At 42.8% G+C, this 20,209-nt stretch overlaps 1 protein-coding gene across 2 annotated transcripts in view; it reads left to right on the forward strand.

Moving 5' to 3' along the window:
- The first annotated feature begins 1,465 nt into the window (after positions 1-1,465).
- dag1 (dystroglycan 1) overlaps positions 1,466-20,209 on the forward strand; it is a 72,180-nt gene continuing 53,436 nt past the window's right edge. The window contains exon 1 of one of the 2 annotated variants that reach the window (XM_014168312.3): positions 1,466-2,029. The gene's annotated coding sequence lies outside the window, so the exon portion shown is untranslated. Of the gene's footprint in view, positions 2,030-2,109; positions 2,228-20,209 lie in introns of those variants that run through there. The other variant, XM_014168313.3, reaches the window with a different exon arrangement.

Here is a 20,209-nt window from a genome sequence, read left to right on the forward strand (position 1 = left end):
TGTGTTGGTCTACCGGCCTACAAAAGCGGGCATGCAGCCCGTCAGTTGGCCATCCCTGACCTAGATGATATGAACAGAACGGCCCCTGATTGTATATGACCGATACTGTAACCAGAATGTAAAAAATATACAGGCTCTATCTTCAATTACATTACATTATAATGGTAATCTAGAATAAGAAAATTTATTGCCACAGTGTATCGCTATGGTATAGCAGACCCAGTAGCCTATGTCAAACTACAAGCAGCACCCAGCTGTACGGTATGGCGTCACACTATGAAAATCTAGTTCAGAGAACATGCCAAATTATTACAGATTACATTGTATAACTTTGAACCACATACGGAGTTCTTGACACTCTCAAAGAATTCCCATCAGACACCAGAAAATCTGAATTTTTATTGTATAGTCCTCACATGTGCTAATCAATGTCCACTGACTACACATTAATAACACAGCCTAGCTGGCAAGAAACAAATCACAGCACCAAAACAAATAGACAGCAGATCAAATCTAAGTCTATTTGGTCGTGTACACAGATTTGCAGATGCTATGCCTGGTCTATTCAATTCTATTCTATTCTATTTTGTTTTAGGCTATTCTAGGCTAATCATGTTCATGTGTGTGTGTGTGTGTGTGTGTCACTGTGGTAGCTTTCTGGAATTATATGCATATTTCTCAATAATTATTTTCCAATAGGCTACCTGTATGTGGACAATTTCACGCAATATGTATTGAATTCAAAACAAAATACATTTAGTTGAGAATGTAAACATTATATTTTCAATGGATGTTGAAATCAAAAACCAAACAATTGAAAGCAAAATGTATAGAATTGTAAAACAAAAAATAAGACATCAAAAGAAAAACCCAAATAATTGTAAGCAAATCATTTTAAAGCGAGAGCAAAACTCTATGGATTCAAGGATTGGTTGCTGGGACAGTTTAACCAAAAACAATTTTTGCATTCGTTTTAAAATATTTTTTTTTGCATCATTTGTCATAGAGTTTTGCTCTCGCTTTAAAATGATTTGCTTACAATTATTTGGGTTTTTCTTTTGATGTCTTATTTTTTGTTTACAATTCTATACATTTTGCTTTCAATTGTTTGGTTTTTGATTTGAACATCCATTACTTCACCCGTCCTCGAAAATATAATGTTTACATTCTCAACTTTATTTTTCATGTTCACGATTTATTTTATTTTGAATTCAAAACATATGGCGTGAAATTGACACCATATACACTGAATTAGAGAACGTTGGAAATAAATGAAGAGAGAATGTGGGGGCGGAGTAATTCGAGGCGCTGCCTCCCTCCCTCTCTCCCCCTCCCTCCCTCCCTCTCCCTCCCTCTCTCTCTCTCCCCCTCTCTCTCTCTCTCTCTCCCCCTCTCTCTCCCTCCCTCCCTCTCCCTCCCTCCCTCTCTCTCTCTCTCTCTCCCTCCCTCCCTCCCTCTTCAGACCGGGGAAGAGGATTCATTCCTACAGGGCTCTCTTCTCAGACACAGCTCAAACACCTAGCTAGCAGACACTTTGTGTGCTCATCGGGGAGAGAGAGAGAGGGGGAGAGAGCAGGCTAAATGGGTGTAATTATACCTCTCTAGTTGATCCGGAAGGTTGTTTTTGCCACCTAGCTCGTCATGTGATTGCCCCTGGCTTCATATGCTTAGGTTTTTTTTTGTTAACTTGATTTCCAGCCCAGCAGTAGCCCACATACCATCGCAGAGAAGCCAAGTAGGACTTGTAATCAAATACCAGTGGCGCGTTTTTTAGTAGGTTGGGGCTGTTGCTTTCCAAAAAGGTGGTGGACCCGACACAAGCTTCGTGTGGAGACTGTCACTTCAACTCGAGGTCGAAGGAAAAAGGCAACAGCCGAACGCAAGTAGAACTGACACCTTTGTTTTTTGGTCGGAGACGTCCCGAGAAGGAGTGTCTCACTCCCGAACCGGTCTGTTCCCGTAGTGATCTTTTCAATCCCGCTACAAACAAGAGGATTTCAAGCAATATAATATATGCGCAGATTAAAAGGTCAGTTCCCGATATAAGGGTTTTTATATTTTTTAAATCTCTTCTCTTGTCTTCTATGTGACATTCGATTCTTGGATCTACTGATCGAGTCTGCCGGCTCGGTCAGTGAAAGTGTTCAATTTCAGGATAAGAAGAATATTCAAGGAGATGGAGAGAGTGAAAATTATTCGCCTTCCCTCTGTGGATACAAATATGAGGGTACGGGCAACACACGATTGCGTTTGCTATATATATATATATATATATATATATATATATATATATATATATATATATATATATATATATATATATATATATCACACACACACACACACACACACACACACACCATTTAGCTCGCCAAACTAGCTAAATTAGCTATGTGAATTCGGTGCATGGATCGGGTAAGTGTATCAGTGTAGCGAGCTACTTCGTGCCATTAGCTAGAGAATGGTAAAGTTGCCAAAGTCATGACCAGAGATCTGGCTAGCTATCCAGCGTTGTCTGAGGTGGGTCCTCAGCGTTAGCGAGCCTTCTGCCTGCTACTTAGCTAGCTTCTATTTCAGACTTGTTTTGCCCCCTTGCAGCTGCTGGTGTTAGTCAAGTCACTGCTGGTCGTTTCCTGGCTTTCAAACGGGACTAAAAACAGGTGCATTGCAAGTAGATATGTTATTCGCTAGCTAATAACATTCATTGACTTTCTTTATTTGACCCAATGTAATGGGTTTCGTGCAGTGCTTGACTTGGGCAGGAGCTTACCGGAGCTTGAGTACTGACACCTCAAATGTTTTACTGCTTGTGTTCCTGTTCCTCTTATAGAATATCATCTCAAAAGTATTGTGGATCTCCTGCACCTAAATATAAACAGTACCGGCACCCAAACTGAGTACCGGAATCTATTTTAGTCCAAGTCAAGCACTGGTTTCGTGGGTGAATTGGCTAGTTAATGTGTTATAGCTATTGACATCACTTGCAAGGAACGTGCAGAGAGATCAGCAAGGTGAAGTTACTGAAGGGCTGGCTATAGCGATAACTGTGTAATGTCAACATTATTACATTGGTATGCTACTTTTCAGGGCCTGCCTTGCAAATGATCGGAGGTTTTGTTGTTGTTTAATAGTTTATTAGATCACAGTAACCATAAGTTATATAATGTTGGATTGGCTGGGTCTGTAGACTTATTGCATATTTTCTGTTCTACGTAGAACATATAGATGGGTTTTATTGAATAAAGTCTACTGGTTGATGTTACCCAGTGTTGTTACACGGTTACCTCTGACTTGCTGATCCGATTCCACATTATGACAGGCTGGTGGGAGCCAGTAGGTATTTATTTCATGTAGGTTTACAGCTGCTACATTGGCTTGCGTAAGAGCGAGATCCTTTTCAAACCACCCAATTTAGTAACATTGTATCACAAAATGAGAATACATCGTATTCCGTTCATCACCGCTCTGTAACATCATACCGCAATGTTACAATGTCGCGTAATTATCTCGCTACAGTTTGGCTATCTATACGGTTTGATTTACAGAAAAATAACTCTGGGGTATAATTTATTCAATGGTAAAAGTGTGTTGTAATGTTACCAGGGATATGTTTTAATATTTTACTCACGTACCAGTTCTCCATGGAGACTGTTTGAAACCTTCCAGTTGGGGGGATATCTATATTCTGTCTATTGACCGAATGGCAAAATGCTTTCTCTCAGTCTGAGGCTGAATGTACAGCAGGGAAACATTTATGGAGGCTATCACTACACTTTCATTCTTAAAAAAAACAAACTGTGTCTTGATAACGTCACCCTGTTGTAAGTGGATAACCTATCATTTATTTTTTTGTTTTTCGAGGCATTGGTGTGGGAGCCTAGGCTGCTACTTTTAGGTTCCTTCTCACAAGTGTTTCCCCCCAAGGTGCACTTAAACACTTAGGAAGAGCGATTGATTTGTGTTTTCACTGAACCCAATAGACACCCAGTAGATCAGTGTGTGTGTGTTTGTTTAGCATTCTGATTCATTGGGGAATCATTCACATTTTATCATAGCTATTTAGATACAGTTTAAGTCCATCAACCTTTGCTGCTTGCCTGCTAGGAGTGGCATTGCATTCTGAAGCATAAAAACTGTTTCTAATAATGAACAACAATGACCCATATCGAGAGACAAGAGGTTTATACAATTATGTCTCCGTGTGTCCTATTTTCAAAAGTGTTGTTTTAAAAAAAAAATGGTTTGTGGCTCTCTACTTTCGGTGGTTTCACTAGTGGAAAATATATTTTTTAAATGATTTGACTTGGCCAATCATTTCTATGCCTTCACTATTTCATGAAGCAACAGTGCGGTCGTTTTAACCTCAAAGCTGCTGCTCTGTAATTAAACAATCCTTAAGTGCTTATACTATAAACATGGAATGCCTTCTGGAAACTGAAAACAATATGTGCGTCCCTAATGAAACCCTATTACCTATGTAGTGCACTACACCCTTGGAAAAATAAAGGTGCTATCTAGAACCTAAAAGCGTTCTTTCGGCTGTCCCCATAGGAGAACCCTTTGAAGATCCCTTTTTGGTTCCAAGGACAACTCTTTTGGGTTCCATGTAAAACCCTTTTCACAGAGGGTTCTACATGGGACCCAAAGGGATTGTACCTGGAACCAAAAAGGGTTATTCTATGGGGATAGTCGAAGAACCCCTTTTGAAAATGTTTTTTTTCTAGGAGTGTACTTTTGACCAGGGCCCATAGGGGGCTTGCTCACAGCATAGACTAGTAATATAGTAGTACCACCTCTCCATGACCCTAATACATAATGTAGTAATATAGTAGTACCACCTCTCCATGACCCTAATACATAATGTAGTAATATAGTAGTACCACCTCTCTATGACCCTAATACATCATGTAGTAATATAGTAGTACCACCTCTCCATGACCCTAATACATCATGTAGTAATATAGTAGTACCATCTCTCTATGACCCTAATACATCATGTAGTAATATAGTAGTACCACCTCTCCATGACCCTAATACATCATGTATAGTAGTACCACCTCTCCATGACCCTAATACATAATGTAGTAATATAGTAGTACCACCTCTCCATGACCCTAATACATCATGTAGTACCACCTCTCCATGACCCTAATACATCATGTATAGTAGGACCTCCTCTCTATGACCCTAATACATCATGTAGTAATATAGTAGTACCATCTCTCTATGACCCTAATACATCATGTAGTAATATAGTAGTACCACCTCTCCATGACCCTAATACATGATGTAGTAATATAGTAGTACCACCTCTCCATGACCCTAATACATCATGTAGTACCACCTCTCCATGACCCTAATACATCATGTATAGTAGGATCTCCTCTCTATGACCCTAATACATCATGTAGTAATATAGTAGTACCATCTCTCTATGACCCTAATACATCATGTAGTAATATAGTAGTACCACCTCTCCATGACCCTAATACATCATGTAGTAATATAGTAGTACCACCTCTCTATGACCCTAATACATCATGTATTAGGGGGGGGCCAGCACAGGAAAATAATTATATGAAATGTATGCATTCACTACTGTAAGTCGCTCTGGATAAGAGCGTCTGCTAAATGACAAAAATGTAAATGTAAAAATGTATAGTAGGACCTCCTCTCCATGACCCTAATACATCATGTAGTAATATCTCTCCAGTAGTAGCATCTCTCCATGACCTCTTTAAGGAATACCTGGGATAGGATAAAGTAATCCTTCTAACCCCCCCCCCCCAAAAAAAATATATAAATGTACTATTGTAAAGTGGTTGTTCCACTGGATATCATAAGGTGAATGCACCAATTTGTAAGTCACTCTGGATAAGAGTGTCTGCTAAATGAAGTAAATTAAAAAAATGACCCTAATACATAATGTAGTAATATAGTAGTACCACCTCTCCATGACCTTAATACATCATGTAGTAATATAGTAATACCACCTCTCCATGACCCTAATACATCATGTAGTAATATAGTAGTACCACCTCTCCATGACCCTAATACATGGTGTAGTAATATAGTAGTACCACCTCTCTATGACCCTAATACATCATGTAGTAATATAGTAGTACCACCTCTCCATGGCCCTAATACATCATGTAGTAATACAGTAGTACCGCCTCTCTATGACCCTAATACATCATGTAGTAATATAGTAGTACCACCTCTCCGTGACCCTAATACATCATGTATAGTAGGACCTCCTCTCCATGACCCTAATACATCATGTAGTAATATCTCTCCAGTAGTACCACCTCTCCATGACCCTAATACATCATGTAGTAATAGAGTAGTACCACCTCTCCATGACCCTAATACATCATGTAGTAATATAGTAGTACCACCTCTCCATGGCCCTAATACATCATGTAGTAATATAGTAGTACCATCTCTCCATGACCCTAATACATCATGTAGTAATATAGTAGTACCATCTCTCCATGACCTCTTTAAGGAATACCTGGGATAGGATAAAGTAATCCTTCTAACCCCCCCCCCCCCAAAAAAAAAGATATAAATGTACTATTGTAAAGTGGTTGTTCCACTGGATATCATAAGGTGAATGCACCAATTTGTAAGTCACTCTGGATAAGAGTGTCTGCTAAATGAAGTAAATTTAAAAAATGACCCTAATACATCATGTAGTAATATAGTAGTACCACCTCTCCATGACCTTAATACATCATGTGGTAATATAGTAATACCACCTCTCCATGACCCTAATACATCATGTAGTAATATAGTAGTACCACCTCTCCATGACCCTAATACATCATGTAGTAATATAGTAGTACCACCTCTCCGTGACCCTAATACATCATGTAGTAATATAGTAGTACCACCTCTCCATGACCCTAATACATCATGTAGTAATATAGTAGTACCACCTCTCTATGACCCTAATACATCATGTGGTAATATAGTAGTACCACCTCTCTATGACCCTAATACATAATGTAGTAATTTAGTTGTACCACCTCTATATGACCCTAATACATCATGTAGTAATATAGTAGTACCACCTCTCCATGACCCTAATACATCATGTAGTAATATAGTAGTACCACCTCTCCATGACCCTAATACATCATGTAGTAATATAGTAGTACCACCTCTCTATGACCCTAATACATCATGTGGTAATATAGTAGTACCACCTCTCCATGACCCTAATACATCATGTAGTAATATAGTAGTACCACCTCTCCGTGACCCTAATACATCATGTAGTAATATAGTAGTACCACCTCTCCATGACCCTAATACATCATGTGGTAATATAGTAGTACCACCTCTCTATGACCCTAATACATCATGTGGTAATATAGTAGTACCACCTCTCCATGACCCTAATACATCATGTAGTAATATAGTAGTACCACCTCTCCATGACCCTAATACATCATGTAGTAATATAGTAGTACCACCTCTCTATGACCCTAATACATCATGTGGTAATATAGTAGTACCACCTCTCTATGACCCTAATACATCATGTAGTAATATAGTAGTACCACCTCTCCATGACCCTAATACATCATGTAGTAATATAGTAGTACCACCTCTCTATGACCCTAATACATCATGTGGTAATATAGTAGTACCACCTCTCTATGACCCTAATACATCATGTAGTAATACAGTAGTACCACCTCTCCATGACCCTAATACATCATGTGGTAATATAGTAGTACCACCTCTCTATGACCCTAATACATCATGTAGTAATACAGTAGTACCACCTCTCTATGACCCTAATACATCATGTAGTAATACAGTAGTACCACCTCTACGTGACCCTAATTCATCATGAAGGTGTTTATCATTATAATGGTCTGAACATGACAGAGTTCTTCCATAGACCCTTCGGTTCAGAGTTGATTCATAATTGCAGTGCTCTCAGGTGAACCTTGTGACATGATAAGGGGTTTGAACTATCTGTGTGTGTGTGTGTACATGTGTGTGTCTGTGTGTTTGTGTGTGTCATGGGGTAACGATGAATACACATATACACACAGTACAAACACTCTCAGGACCCTGGTCTAAAGTAGTGCACTATAAAGGGAATAGGGTGCCAGAGTCCTACTGACCCTGGTCTAAAGTAGTGCACTATAAAGGGAATAGTGTGCCATTTGGATGCAGACCTCTCTGTCTGCATCAGCACACAGGACTGTGTGGTAGTTCCCACTTCAGCTGGAGCGTTGGAGCCTAACCTACATATGCTTTGATGGTTGTATATAACCTGCGGTGGGGTTGTCTTATAGGGTATGAGCAAGGTTTGGGAGGGAGTCGGGATTATCAGTCGGTGGTGCTGCACTGAAGCACTAGAAAGCAACAAAGGTATAGACTTTACACACTTAAAAAAAAAAAGATTTTATAAGGTTGAAGTCTGTATTGTAAAATATATGTTCTCGATGACTTAGGCTTCCTGGTTAGCCCTAAATAAAGGCAAAATAAAAGGGTTCTTTTGGGGGTTATTTTGTTTGGTGAAAAAATTGTTCCTCCTGGAACTACAAAGTGTTTTCTGACCTACAAGGACAAGCTAAAGAACACTTTATGGTTCTTGGTAGGCATACCTTTTGTATGGGTCCAAAAGGTGTATCTAAAGTTCTATGCTGGAATTCTATAGAATGTCTCTTTAGAAGAAAACAACATTCTGATTCAACTGCCTTGGAGGTCTCTCCTGAGAAGAGACGCTCTGTTGAAACTGAGCTGGTTCTCAAATGGTGCACAGACAGACTTGTTTTACAAGGCATGATGGAAGCATTGTGTGGTTTACTTTGTTTCTACTGTAGGCTAAAACGTTGATGTTTTTTTCTGTCTTTTCTAATCGATATTCCTTCGAAGGCATTTTTTATTTTTTACCTTAGCTTATTCAATACCTTTCAAAATGTTCATGGTTAGTGTACTTGTATAGGCAGACTAGGCACAAAGGCGGGATGGATATTGGCTGAAAAAGAACAGCATTAGTTAGCATTTGGTCTGGACTTCCAGACAGTGTGCATTGTAGAAGTAGGGCTACTGAACTACTGTTGACACTTCAATCTGACAGAGGACGTTCTCTCTCTCTCTCCCACTGATCAGAAATGTGGATGAAGCATTTCCACAGTCTCTGGTTTCTCTTGTTTTCATGAATCATCCCACATCTTTATACAATATGAAACCAGGGCTCCGGACTGTGACCATGTAGTCACATTTTACCAGTTTCACAAATGCTATAGCTTGTTGAAGCACAAAGCTCTGAATACAGTCAGCACTCAAGCCAACATTTGACGGAAACAATTAGACCTAGTCTAGCAACTAAACTTCCACATAGTATCTGTAAGAAGTGGCTAGTTGTTAGAGCTGTGTTATTCTCCTCTGTTATTGTTGTGTCTTTGTGTAACGTCCTAATGGATTGTGTTTTTAGGAGTCATTATAATCATGTTATCCTATATTATCTGATCTCATCATTCTCTCTACAGATAATCCTCCATCACTAATATTCTTAACTGAGAGCAGCTTTTAGCCCGAGCTGCTCTGCCCACAGTGAGAAGCAGTGCCTCAACAGTAGCAGTGTAGTGAGATGCTTCATTCTCCAGCACTGCAGTCAGTGGATGGAGGTGCTCTTTGACGTCTGTGAATGGTAATTTTTGGTGAAGGGGAGAAGTGCGTGTGTGTGTGTGTGTGTGTGTGTGTGTGTGTGTGTGTGTGTGTGTGTGTGTGTGTGTGTGTGTGTGTGTGTGTGTGTGTGTGTGTGTGTGTGTGTGTGTGTGTGTGTGTGTGTGTGTGTGTGTGTGTGTGTGGTGTGTGTGTGTGTGTGTGGTGTGTGTGTGTGTGTGTGTGTGGTGTGTGTGTGTGTTGTGATCTAGGTGAGAGGAGGTGGGTTTGGGTAGCAAGAGGGTAGTTGTGTGTGATTCTGAGCCTGATGTAAGAAACATTGTTTAGGTCTAGGAGCTCTATGTTTAATACTAGTGCAGGTAGCCAAGTGAATGGCCCGTTTTTACAATTGTAAAGCTAGGCTTAGTTTTAAATGAATCAAGTAACAACACACTGAGTTATCCAATCATTATCTGTCCATATGCGGCAGGTAGCCTAGTGGTTGGAGCGTTGAGCCAGTAACCCGAAAGGTTGCTAGATCGAATCCCTGAGTTGACAAAGTAAAAATCTGTCGTTCTGTCCCTGAACAAGGCAGTTAACCCACTGTTCCAAGGCTGTCATTGTAAATAAGAATTTGTTCTTAACTGACTTACCTAGTTAAATAAAGGTTAAATAAATAAAGTATACATTGAGGAGTTTACATAGTGGTAAATGAACCAGAGCATCACATTGATAATGAACAAAAAAAAAACTATATCCGGTAGCCTATAGTAGATGAAAGAGTTCTGATAATAACCAATATCAGGTCTGATATTGTTTCCAGGGCGATGATGATTGTTTCCTGTTGTGTTCAACATGAAAGGGTGCCTGCTATGTAAGGATGTACATCCCAAATGGCACCCTTTTCCATATATAGTGCACTACTCCCCTTTAGACCCTGATCAAATGAAATGCACTAAATGGCAATTTGGGATGCAGGCAAGGTGACTCTGGGTGAGGCTATCATTAGTTCAGCTACATTAACACAACACCACTGGGACAACTTTATTACCCTGAATGGTTTCAATGGTTAGCCGATTTAACATCATGGAACCCTTTGTGTTTTGGGTGGGTACTATCAGTAACTTACTGGTTATCCATTTTAACATCATGGAACCCTTTGTGTTTTGGGTAGGTACTATCAGTAACTTACTGGTTATCCATTTTAACATCATGGAACCCTTTGTGTTTTGGGTAGGTACTATCAGTAACTTACTGGTTATCCATTTTAACATCATGGAACCCTTTGTGTTTTGGGTAGGTACTATCAGTAACTTACTGGTTATCCATTTTAACATCATGGAACCCTTTGTGTTTTGGGTAGGTACTATCAGTAACTTACTGGTTATCCATTTTAACATTTACATTTACATTTAAGTCATTTAGCAGACGCTCTTATTCAGAGCGACTTACAAAATGGTGCATTCACCTTATGATATCCAGTGGAACAACCCCTTTACACTAGTGCATCTAAATCTTTTAAGGGGGGGGGGGTTAGAAGGATTACTTTATCCTATCCTAGGTATTCCTTAAAGAGGTGGGGTTTCAGGTGTCTCCAGAAGGTGGTGATCGACTCCGCTGTCCTGGCGTCGTGAGGGAGCTTGTTCCACCATTGGGGTGCCAGAGCAGCGAACAGTTTTGACTGGGCTGAGCGGGAACTGTGCTTCCTCAGAGGTAGGGGGGCCAGCAGGCCAGTGGTGGATGAACGCAGTGCCCTTGTTTGGGTGTAGGGCCTGATCAGAGCCTGAAGGTATGGAGGTGCCGTTCCCTTCACAGCTCCGTAGGCAATCACCATGGTCTTGTAGCGGATGCGAGCTTCAACTGGAAGCCAGTGGAGAGAGCGGAGGAGCGGGGTGACGTGAGAGAACTTGGGAAGGTTGAACACCAGACGGGCTGCGGCGTTCTGGATGAGTTGTAGGGGTTTAATGGCACAGGCAGGGAGCCCAGCCAACAGCGAGTTGCAGTAATCCAGACGGGAGATGACAAGTGCCTGGATTAGGACCTGCGCCGCTTCCTGTGTGAGGCAGGGTCGTACTCTGCGAATGTTGTAGAGCATGAACCTACAGGATCGGGTCACCGCCTTGATGTTAGTGGAGAACGACAGGGTGTTGTCCAGGATCACGCCAAGGTTCTTAGCACTCTGGGAGGAGGACACAAGGGAGTTGTCAACCGTGATGGCGAGATCATGGAACGGGCAGTCCTTCCCCGGGAGGAAGAGCAGCTCCGTCTTGCCGAGGTTCAGCTTGAGCTGGTGATCCGTCATCCACACTGATATGTCTGACAGACATGCAGAGATGCGATTCGCCGCCTGGTTATCAGAAGGGGGAAAGGAGAAGATTAATTGTGTGTCGTCTGCATAGCAATGATAGGAGAGACCATGTGAGGATATGACAGAGCCAAGTGACTTGGTGTATAGCGAGAATAGGAGAGGGCCTAGAACAGAGCCCTGGGGGACACCAGTGGTGAGAGCGCATGGTGCGGAGACAGATTCTCGCCACGCCACCTGGTAGGAGCGACCTGTCAGGTAGGACGCAATCCAAGCGTGGGCCGCGCCGGAGATGCCCAACTCGGAGAGGGTGGAGAGGAGGATCTGATGGTTCACAGTATCAAAGGCAGCAGATAGGTCTAGAAGGATGAGAGCAGAGGAGAGAGAGTTAGCTTTAGCAGTGCGGAGAGCCTCCGTGACACAGAGAAGAGCAGTCTCAGTTGAATGCCCAGTCTTGAAACCTGACTGATTAGGATCAAGAAGGTCATTCTGAGAGAGATAGCAGGAGAGCTGGCCAAGGACGGCACGTTCAAGAGTTTTGGAGAGAAAAGAAAGAAGGGATACTGGTCTGTAGTTGTTGACATCGGAGGGATCGAGTGTAGGTTTTTTCAGAAGGGGTGCAACTCTCGCTCTCTTGAAGACGGAAGGGACGTAGCCAGCGGTCAAGGATGAGTTGATGAGCGAGGTGAGGAAGGGGAGAAGGTCTCCGGAAATGGTCTGGAGAAGAGAGGAGGAACATCATGGAACCCTTTGTGTTTTGGGTGGGTACTATCAGTAACTTACTGGTTATCCATTTTAACATCATGGAACCCTTTGTGTTTTGGGTGGGTACTATCAGTAACTTACTGGTTATCCATTTTAACATCATGGAACCCTTTGTGTTTTGGGTGGGTACTATCAGTAACTTACTGGTTATTCATTTTAACATCATGGAACCCTTTGTGTTTTGGGTGGGTACTATCAGTAACTTACTGGTTATCCATTTTAACACCATGGAACCCTTTGTGTTTTGGGTGGGTACTATCAGTAACTTACTGGTTATCCATTTTAACATCATGGAACCCTTTGTGTTTTGGGTAGGTACTATCAGTAACTTACTGGTTATCCATTTTAACATCATGGAACCTTTTGTGTTTTGGGTGGGTACTATCAGTAACTTACTGGTTATCCATTTTAACACCATGGAACCCTTTGTGTTTTGGGTGGGTACTATCAGTAACTTACTGGTTATCCATTTTAACATCATGGAACCCTTTGTGTTTTGGGTAGGTACTATCAGTAACTTACTGGTTATCCAGTTTAACATCATGGAACCCTTTGTGTTTTGGGTGGGTACTATCAGTAACTTACTGGTTATCCATTTTAACATCATGGAACCCTTTGTGTTTTGGGTGGGTACTATCAGTAACTTACTGGTTATCCATTTTAACATCATGGAACCCTTTGTGTTTTGGGTGGGTACTATCAGTAACTTACTGGTTATCCATTTTAACACCATGGAACCCTTTGTGTTTTGGGTGGGTACTATCAGTAACTTACTGGTTATCCATTTTAACATCATGGAACCCTTTGTGTTTTGGGTGGGTACTATCAGTAACTTACTGGTTATCCATTTTAACACCATGGAACCCTTTGTGTTTTGGGTGGGTACTATCAGTAACTTACTGGTTATCCATTTTAACATCATGGAACCCTTTGTGTTTTGGGTGGGTACTATCAGTAACTTACTGGTTATCCATTTTAACATCATGGAACCCTTTGTGTTTTGGGTGGGTACTATCAGTAACTTACTGGTTAACCATTTTAACATCGTGGACCCTTTGTGTTTTGGGTAGGTACTATCAGTAACTTACTGGTTATCCATTTTAACATCTTGTTTGTTTCTGTGATCCTTTTTCATTCTTGTACAGTGATGCCAAATTAAAAGTTGAAGTTCTGTTCTATTACCCATGGTGCTAAGGTGGAGTACTAGGTTGTATATATGTCTTTCTCACAACATAGATTTGATCTCAATGAGAATAACCTGTATAACTAAAGGTTAAATTAAGTATGAAGGACATTTTTATTTATTTATCTAGGCAAGCCAGTTAAGAACAAATTCTTATTTTACAATGACTGCCTATACCCGGCCAAACCCTCCCCTAACCCGGACGACACTGAGCCAATTGTGCACCGCCCTATGGGACTCCAGATCACGGTCGGTTGTGATACAGCCCGGGATTGAACCAGGGTCTGTAGTGACGCCTCTAGCACTGCGTCACGCGGAGCTGTTGGGTATTTACAGCACACAACTGTTAGCCTATATGACAGGAGTTGTTGAACTAGAGCTAACCTGTTTGATGGAGACAAACAATGAAATCTTCCACCTGGCTATTGGTATTGAAGCCATGAGTTTCTGGGCGTGTCTTAAATGGCACCCTATTCCCTATATAGTGCACTACTTTTGACCAGGGCCCGTAGGGAAGTAGTGTACTTTGTAGGGAATATGGGGGCCATTTGCTATGTTGTCTCTGTCAATAGAGCGGTCCAGAGTGGAGGGGGGAAGCAGAGAACATGGCTATGCTACTTCTCACAGTTAAACAGCACAGCTCTGTTTTCACACTGACCGGTGTCTTTACACTTAAATAGAGGACATTGTTCCTGGTTGGAGGGCTTTACTTTACTCACTCACTCATCGTCACCCCACAATACACACACAGGCTATGCATGCATGGACAGGCATGCATATATACACACACACACACACACACACACACACACACACACACACACACACACACACACACACACACACACACACACACACACACACACACACACACACACACACACACACACACACCCCTCTACTAGTTCAAACACACACACACACACACACAGCATTTAAATTAAGGCTTTCTGTCACACATTTCACAAGGCTGAAGGAATGTAAGCACTGGGAGCACAGAGACACTCAGTGTCCCCCATTTTGTTGTTGTCTCAGTTGAAAGAGCCAGTGATGGTGAGACAGAATGGGCCCTGTGTTTTACTGTGAAGCCCATCGTCACTGAACACCGACGACAACATGCATTCCTTCAATCAGAACATCAACAGTCACAATGCCGCCGGCGATGACTCACCCAATGGCGTCACACAGCGTTTTGGTTAAGGGCTTGCCTTGCTTTGCCGTTGGAAAGACAGCAAGTCGTAGGAATTAAATGTCTAGATTGATTTTCACCGGGCGTGGCAAGGAGGTTGGTATATTGGTCTAATGTGTAAAATCACAACGAGGGCCAAGGGCCTGTATAGCCTACACTACCAACCATTTATGAAAAGACAGAAAACAATCAAAGACGATATTCAAAGACGGTAATCCAATTGTGTCAATGGATTTCTTGTGTATTGTATATTTATGACAATTGTAAATAGCGTCAAATACGGATGTTTTAATTTCCCGCAAGTCAACAGCTCAACCAACGTTTTTAGATGTGTTACTTCAGTGACAAATCTTCATCACTGATTTTACTAGCCTGTGTGTTTCAGAGGGCAGTGCCAGGGCTAGGGGGTTTGGAGGGCAGTGCCAGGGCTAGGGGGTTTAGAGGAGCAGTGCCAGGGCTAGGGGGTTTAGAGGGCAGTGCCAGGGCTAGGGGGTTTAGAGGGCAGTGCCAGGGCTAGGGGGTTTAGAGGGCAGTGCCAGGGCTAGGGGGTTTGGAGAGCAGTGCCAGGGCTAGGGGGTTTAGAGGGCAGTGCCAGGGCTAGGGGGTTTGGAGGGCAGTGCCAGGGCTAGGGGGTTTGGAGGGCAGTGCCAGGGCTAGGGGGTTTGGAGGACAGTGCCAGGGCTAGGGGGTTTGGAGGGCAGTGCCAGGGCTAGGGGGTTTAGAGGGCAGTGCCAGGGCTAGGGGGTTTGGAGGGCAGTGCCAGGGCTAGGGGGTTTGGAGGGCAGTGCCAGGGCTAGGGGGTTTAGAGGGCAGTGCCAGGGCTAGGGGGTTTGGAGGACAGTGCCAGGGCTAGGGGGTTTGGAGGACAGTGCCAGGGCTAGGGGGTTTAGAGGGCAGTGCCAGGGCTAGGGGGTTTCTGAGGGCAGTGACAGGGCTAGGGGGTTTGGAGGGCATTGCCAGGGCAGTGCCAGGGCTAGGGGATTTGGAGGGCAGTGCCAGGGCTAGGGGGTTTCTGAGGGCAGTGACAGGGCTAGGGGGTTTCTGAGGGCAGTGCCAGGGCTAGGGGGTTTCTGAGGGCAGTGCCAGGGCTAGGGGGTTTGGAGGGCTGTGATGTTTATATCTATTTCTAACATATTGCTTATTGACCATCCAGAAAACAGCTGTTTCTAAGCTCGTGTCTGGTACAGAGAGAGGGAGCACCAGATAAGACATCTGTAGTCGGTTCAGATATGTTAACCAGCTAGGTGCTATCTGTAGTCGGTTCTGTTTTCTTAACCAGCTAGGTGCTATCTGTAGTCGGTTCAGATATGTTAACCAGCTAGGTGCTATCTGTAGTCGGTTCAGATATGTTAACCAGCTAGGTGCTATCTGTAGTCGGTTCAGATATGTTAACCAGCTAGGTGCTATCTGTAGTCGGTTCAGATATGTTAACCAGCTAGGTGCTATCTGTAGTCGGTTCAGATATGTTAACCAGCTAGGTGCTATCTGTAGTCGGTTCAGATATGTTAACCAGCTAGGTGCTATCTGTAGTCGGTTCAGAAATGTTAACCAGCTAGGTGCTATCTGTAGTCGGTTCAGATATGTTAACCAGCTAGGTGCTATCTGTAGTCGGTTCAGATATGTTAACCAGCTAGGTGCTATCTGTAGTCGGTTCAGAAATGTTAACCAGCTAGGTGCTATCTGTAGTCGGTTCAGATATGTTAACCAGCTAGGTGCTATCTGTAGTCGGTTCAGATATGTTAACCAGCTAGGTGCTATCTGTAGTCGGTTCAGATATGTTAACCAGCTAGGTGCTATCTGTAGTCGGTTCAGATATGTTAAACAGCTAGGTGCTATCTGTAGTCGGTTCAGATATGTTAACCAGCTAGGTGCTATCTGTAGTCGGTTCAGATATGTTAACCAGCTAGGTGCTATCTGTAGTCGGTTCAGATATGTTAACCAGCTAGGTGCTATCTGTAGTCGGTTCAGATATGTTAACCAGCTAGGTGCTATCTGTAGTCGGTTCAGATATGTTAACCAGCTAGGTGCTATCTGTAGTCGGTTCAGATATGTTAACCAGCTAGGTGCTATCTGTAGTCGGTTCAGATATGTTAACCAGCTAGGTGCTATCTGTAGTCGGTTCAGATATGTTAGCAGTTTGATCTCTTCAAGTCCCGCTAGAGCATTTCCACACACACACACACACACACACACACACACACACACACACACACACACACACACACACACACACACACACACACATGCACATTCATATCTCTTTTCTTGGGTTGTACAGGTTGTGGCCTTTGCCAGTTCCAACAAACCAGGTGTGTCTGCATTAAAACGCGGGCCTCTCCACTTCCAATGAAACCATGTCATGCCATGACGTGTGATATTTTTCTGAAGTGAAGGCTAACATGTTTTTTTCCCCCTAGGTCCTTGTGGAAGATAGCTTAGCAGCCTAGCAGCACTCACAGACTGGCATTCTCCTTGAGGCAAGACCTTGGAAATGTACAGCTTTGGGAAAACAAAAAAAAAATGCTTTCAAAGAAATATGATTGAGTTTTCAAAGTAGACAGTTTGTTTTGTGTTTTCTGAGAGAGAGAGAGAGAGAGAGAGAGAGAGAGAGAGAGAGAGAGAGAGAGAGATCACAGCACTCAAGGGAGTGATTGAAAAAGCTTCTTCCACTTTCGCCAATGCAAAAGTGTTTATCTCCACCCTGCTACCACGAAAACACTTTCCCCCTACTACCATACAGCGGTGAATGCAAGCATTTCCCGTGACTGTGGCCCATCACTCCACCCTGGACATGGACAGCCTTTATGACCAGGTCCATCTCTACAAGGCAGCAGTTCCCACCTCACACAGGAGCAACGGACACCCCTCCCAGACTGGCGAGACCTCCACACGGTCCTGCACCCAGAGGACACATGCAGAGAGGACCTACACACAAACCACATCACCCCAAACAGTAACACCCCTCCCCCCCACACACACTAGCCACACCAACACTAGCCATACCCTATATGGCCTCCCCAGATCATGCTTCTCCATCTGGTAGTCCGACAAACTAATCTGGATTCGGCGGATTCCAGGCGAACGCTACCTGCCAAAATGCATAGTGCCAACTGTAAAGTTTGGTGGAGGAGGACTAATAGTCTGGGGCTGTTTTTCATGGTTCGTGTTAGGCCCCTTTAGTTCCAGTGAAGGGTAATCTTAATGCTACAGCATACAATGACATTCTAAACAACGCTGTGCTTCCAACATTGTGGCAAAAGTTTTGGGAAGGCACTTTCCTATTTCAACATGACAATGCACCGGTGATCAAAGCGAGGTCCATACAGAAATGGTTTGTCGAGATCTCTGTGGAATAACTTGACTGGTTTGTACAGATCCCTGAGCTCAACACGATCTAACACCTTTGGGATGAATTGGAATGCCGACTGCGAGCCAGGCCTAATCGCCCAACATCTGTGCCCGACCTCACTAATGCTCTTGTGACTAAATGGAAGCAAGTCCCCACAAAAGTGTTCCAACATCTAGTAGAAAGCCTTTCCAGAAGAGTGTTATAGCAGCAAAGGGGGGACCAACTCCATATTATTGTCCATGATTTTGGAATTAGATGTTTGACGAGCAGGTGTCCACATATTTTTGGTAATGTGGTGTTTTTGACCTATCAGCTTCCCTATCAAATGTAATCATTTTAATTAGACAACCTAAGACAACCTAATAAAAACAACATTGGCAAAAAGTTTGATGAAGAATGCAAAAACTTGAGAAAGGATTTGAGTAACCTATCCAAACAAAAACACCCTAAACATCCGATCGAACATCTCCGGAGAGACCTGAAAATAGCTGTGCAGCAACGCTTCCCATCCAACCTGACAGAACGTGAGAGAATCTGCAGAGAAGAATGGGAGAAACTCTCCAAATACAGGTGTGGCAAGCTTGTGGCGTCATACCCAAGAAGACTCGATGCTGTAATCGCTGCCAAAGGTGCTTCAGCAAAGTACTGAGTAAAGGGTCTGAATACTTATGTAAATGTGATATTACAATTTTTTGCAAAAAAGTCTGAGTAAAAGGTCTGAATACTTTCCACTGTATAAATCAATGAATTGGTGAGGGCACTAGGACAGTCTGCAGCACCCGGCCTCTCCCTAGTAGACTTTGAAGTCAAATGTCTACTGTTTGCTAATGTTCTGGTGCTTCTGTCCCCAACCAAGGAGGGCCTACAGCAGCACCAAGATCTTCTGCACAGATTCAGTCAAAATTAATGGTGTTCCAAAAAAAAGGTCCAGTTGCCCAGGACCATAAATACCAATTCCACCTAGACACCGTTGCCCTAGAGCACACCAAAAAACTGTACCTACCTCAGCCTACACATCAGCACCACATTTAACTTCCACAAAGCTGTGAACGATCTGAGAGACAAGGCATCAAAAGGAACACACAGTTAAGATCTGGCTAAAAGTACTTGAATCAGTTGTAGACCTCATTGCCCTTTTATGGTTGTGAGGTCTGGGGTCCGCTCACCAACCAAGAATTCACCAAATGGGACAAATACCAAATTGAGACTGCATGCAGAATTTTGCAAAAATATCCTCAGTGTACAACGTAAAGCAGAAAATAGTGCATGAAGAGCAGAATTAGGCCGATAAATGCTAACTGTCAAAATCCAGAAAAGAGACGTTAAATTCGCCATCCACCTAAAAGGAAGCGATTCCCAAACCTTCCAACAAAACCATCACCTGGCAAGCTGGTCCTGGGGCTCTGTTCACAAACACAAACAGACCCCACAAAGCCCCAAGAAAGCAACACAATTAGACCCAAACAAATCATGAGAAAACAAAAAGATAATTACTTGACACATTGGAAAGAATTTACAAAAAAACAGAGCAAACTAGAATGCTATTTGGACCTAAACAGAGAGTACACAGTGGCAGAATACCTGACCACTGTGACCGACCTAAACTTAAGGAAAGCTTTGACTTTCAGTGAGCATAGCCTTGCTATTGAAAAAGGCCGCCGAAGGCAGACCTGGCTCTCAAGAGAAGACAAGCTATGGGCACACTGCCCACAAAATGAGGTGGAAACTGAGCTGCACTTCCTAACCTCCTGCCAAATGTATGACCATATTAGAGACACATATTTC

This window comes from Salmo salar, chromosome 22 (assembly GCF_965601325.2).
Source record: "Salmo salar chromosome 22, fSalSal1, whole genome shotgun sequence".
NCBI lineage: Eukaryota > Metazoa > Chordata > Actinopteri > Salmoniformes > Salmonidae > Salmo > Salmo salar.